The sequence below is a fragment of the Budorcas taxicolor genome, chromosome 14, assembly GCF_023091745.1.
Source record: "Budorcas taxicolor isolate Tak-1 chromosome 14, Takin1.1, whole genome shotgun sequence".
Classification (NCBI taxonomy): Eukaryota; Metazoa; Chordata; class Mammalia; order Artiodactyla; family Bovidae; genus Budorcas; species Budorcas taxicolor.
The window spans coordinates 44,143,612-44,147,755 of record NC_068923.1 but is presented as its reverse complement, the minus strand read 5'-3'; the positions used below and the strand labels follow the sequence as shown (position 1 = coordinate 44,147,755).

Here is a 4,144-nt window from a genome sequence, read left to right as displayed (position 1 = left end):
ATATCTTGGAAGAGCTATATTTTTTTAAAGCATAGTTTTTCTTGAGCATTAAATTATCCCACATGTAATATATTGCAGATAAGCTTGGGATTTTTGGACATAGTACGTATTTCAGTTGGTATTGGTTGAATCCTCCAGTTAACTGCTTTGTTGCTTTTTGCAAGAAGATTTTTTAATCTTAAACATGTCAGGCATCTTAAATCACCTTTTATACTGTTATGTTCAATTTGAATTTCTTTCAGTATGTTAAAAATGCCAGACATAACATGTAGCAGCCATACTTGCATGGAAACTGACTACACATATAATACTGCATTTTGTTGTAAGGTTTTCGCATTAATACAGCCATTACCCTGACTAAATTGAGTTTTTTGATGTATGGGAAAAAATTTTCCATTGTAAGAGAATCTTGCATACAATGTTGACTGTTAACATCCACAATAAAGCATCTGTGTACAAGCTGACGTGGCATTGCCCATTTCACTCAGATTTTGTGTTTTGTATTGACTGACCCTTGAAGGACTTAACCCAATATTCTGTGCGTAAACCATTTTTCTCCTTTCAGGTGATTTCATCCGTTAACACAACTTGACCTCTTTACTTAAGAAATGAAAATATATTTCCATTTCTTGAGCCTCATTTAGAGCCATATTTTCAACTGCCTTTAGAGATTTCCATATGACTCTTCTGTCAACACCTTAAATGTAGGATGTTCTCTTTTTCTCCAGCTTGAACCTGCCCCTCCTTTGTTCTCTTAATGGTGTTACTTTCCCTTCAGTCACTCACTGAGAAACCTTGTTCCTCTCCCTAAACTTCCACGTGGAAATCTGTTTTAAAATCTTAGCCCACTGAAAGGCTCAGCTCTAATTCCATTCCTTCCTCTCTGACTTAGATTATTGCACTTATCACTCTGCTCTCCATTCTCCAGAAGTATCAAGAAATTGTTCTGTGACATCAGTGTGTCACCTGGGCATGGCTGACTGGTCACACAGACAGGTTTGTGCAGTATTACATCGCTTTAGTCAATGTCACCATCCAGATTTTACCGTTAGCCTTCTGGGTTTAGAAATCTGATGGATTAACCCATCAGATTAAGAGACTAAAATGAGTTTACCCCTCACTGGAATGTCTGTATCAAGTGAGTGAGACTGACACATGAACTCAGAACACATTAATTTACAGTGTGAAATCTAAGTCCTGAGAGGAAAGACAACTGCTTACATGTGAGCGTAAAGCTGCTGCTGCTGCTAAGTCGCTTCAGTCATGTCCGATTCTGTGACCCCGTAGATAGCAGCCCACCAGGCTTCTCTGTCCCTGTGATTCTCCAGGCAAGAATACTGGAGTGGATTGCCATTTCCTTCTCCAATGCTTGCTTGTATGCTAAGTCGCTTCAGTCATGTCCCACTCTGTGTGACCGCTATGGACAGCAGCCCACCAGGCTCCTCTGTCCACGGGATTCTCTAGGCAAGAGTACTGGAGTGGGTTGCCATTTCCTTCTCTGGTGAGGGTAAAGAAACATGAAAACACAGAGATTTTATCACCTCTCCTGTTCACAGACCTTCCACAGTTGTCTGTTGCCTAAATAACAAGAATTCTCCTTCACTTCCTTATCTGGACCTGGGGACCTGGATCTTTCAGAACAATGTATGCATGCTTCTGCCTTCGTGCCTCCCCTCATTGCTGTTTCTCTTTGTCTCCCTACCTGTTAGAATCCTACGCAGCCTGCAGGGCACAGGTATGTGTCATTTCCTGATTATCCTGGTGCGTCCATAAAATGTTCCCACTAGACTTTATGTTTTGAAGAGTAGGAATTGCTCTTTTTAACTCCTGCATCTAGTGTGGTGCTTAGAGAGTCTCAGGAAGTGTTAAATTGAAAGAATGTTAAAAAATAGTCATGACTCTTAGGAGATATTAACCGTATTTGTTTTACACAATGGGTTGTGAATAGCTTGGGTTTCTTAGTTTTGCTTTATAGTCCGCTATTATTTTGTTAAAAATCTTTTGAGCTCCTTATATAACCATGTGATTTCCTGCCTGATTTATCTAGTTATAGAGCAGTAGGCTTGCCAGCCAATCAGACTTTTAATTGTAATATAAAACAGATGGAAGGTTTTGAAGAGGTACTTCCTACTCTGTGACTCTGTGAGAAGTGAAAAGTTATTTTTAATTAGGTAGTGGAGGATAAAACAAGTGCAGTTCCATAAAAGCAGGGAAGGGGAGGATTACTTCCCCGTCCCTGGCTGTTTTTGATTTTAAACAAGGTCAAGAAGATGTTAAAAATATTGGTAGAAAACCAAGATAAAGTATAGCAGGGAAGAAAATTATTCATGGCTGAGCTGACATGTTGGGAAGAGAGAGTTTTTGAAAACTTTAATATCTTGGCATCAGTACATTGAGTTTGAGCAAACTCCATGTTAAAAGCAGTGTACTCTCCTGCCCTTAGTTTTGAAGGCCTCAGATCTGGTGTGCTTATTCAAGTTCCAAGTACAGAATGTGCTAACTGAGGAGAGTTTTCTGACCAGCACAGGGAAAGGAGGAGGGAGATTGACTACTCTGGTTTTACTATAATTTTGCCAAAGTTTGGATAACATTCTGACATAATTTCCTAAGACTCAATACAGTTAGCACTTATTTGTTCAACTAGCAATCAGTACTTACCTGCATGCTTACAGTACCTGGCACTAGGTGAGCTATGGTAAATAGGACATGACCCTTCCTTTGAGGAAGCTGATGTTTTAGAAGGGGAGATAAATAAGTATGTAACAGAAATAGCATCTCTACTCCCTTTCACCAAAAATGAGACAGATCAAGTAGCCAAATTTTGTTTGAGAATAAGGGGATGGTGTGTCATTGCCCAGATAGTGTGGATTTTCCCTTTAAACTGTGGAGAATTGTGTCCAGGTGCCTTCCACCCTAGGAAGTTCACAGGCTAAAAGTTTGAGTACAAGTAACAGTTGCAACCATGTGCCAGCAGTAATATCCTACCAACAACTATTAGGTAAACATTTTATAATCCACTTCTGTGAATTTGGAAGCAGGCTTGAATTAAGAGGCTTGTCCAAACTCAGTACAATGCTAAGCTGAGATTCATTCAGACATCTGAGAATTGGGTGGATTCTTTAAAATTAAGCACAGGGCACAAAATACATATATATATATATATATATTACTATAAAAATATAAAAACACAAAACTAGTATATAGTAGGGTTGGGGGGTTGTTGAAGGGAGCCTGGGAGGGAGGCCCCTGGAATGCTGCAATGCTCCATTTCTTGCTCTGGGTGCTAGGTTTTTTTGTGTGTGTGGCGGAGGAAAAGGAAGGACCACATGTCATGGCTTGTAGACTGAGTTCCCCAACCAGGGATTGAACCCAGATCTTGGCACTGAAAGTGTGGAGTCCTAACCACTGGACAACCAGGGAATTCTCTGGGTGCTGATTTGATCGATGGATTCAAGCTCTACTATTATATGTGCACTTTTCTGTGTTTATATACATTGTGCTTCAACAACACGTTAAAACAATCCTAGTTTGGATTGTAGAGGAAAATACAAATGTAATGAATTATTCCTTGCCTGTACCTATGATTACTGTACTTGTAAGCATCTACAACGCTAGCCCTGTTAATGGGTGTTTCACTGTTATTCTCCAGCATATGTTGGGCCCATTGCTTCTGGTAAATTTTTGTTAAATTTCTGCATGGAATAAGTGAACTGTGTGGACTACTTCTTTGGTCTGTATATACCAAATATACCAAAAGTTTACATGTAAGAGCTTTCTCTACTCCACTGAATGAATACTCTTTTTTTTTTTTTAAATATGGAACGCTTTATGAATTTGCTTGTCTTCCTTGTGCAGGGGCCATGCTAATCTTCTCTCTATCATTCCAATTTGAGTATATGTGCTGCCGAAGCGAGCACTGAATGAATACTCTTGTTATAATCCCTCATAAAAGTCCACAATTGAACCTAGCCTCCACCTTAAAATTCAATCTTTTACTCCCATCCCACTGAAATTTCCATATTCAACGAATTACAGCTCTGTCTAATGTAGTCCACTAGTTAGTTAACTTTGTCAGTTGCATCTCTTGATAGCACAATGTGTTGTTACCTTGTTTATTTACCATTGATGTTCTATAAGCAAGCGT

General features: G+C 39.3%; 1 non-coding gene across 1 annotated transcript; it reads right to left on the bottom strand.

The window, feature by feature from the left end:
- Nucleotides 1-3,810: 3,810 nt before the first annotated feature.
- Nucleotides 3,811-3,917, bottom strand: LOC128059686 (U6 spliceosomal RNA). Its single transcript, XR_008200614.1, has one exon. It is a non-coding gene; the product is annotated as a U6 spliceosomal RNA (small nuclear RNA).
- Between the last annotated feature and the right edge of the window lie 227 nt (nucleotides 3,918-4,144).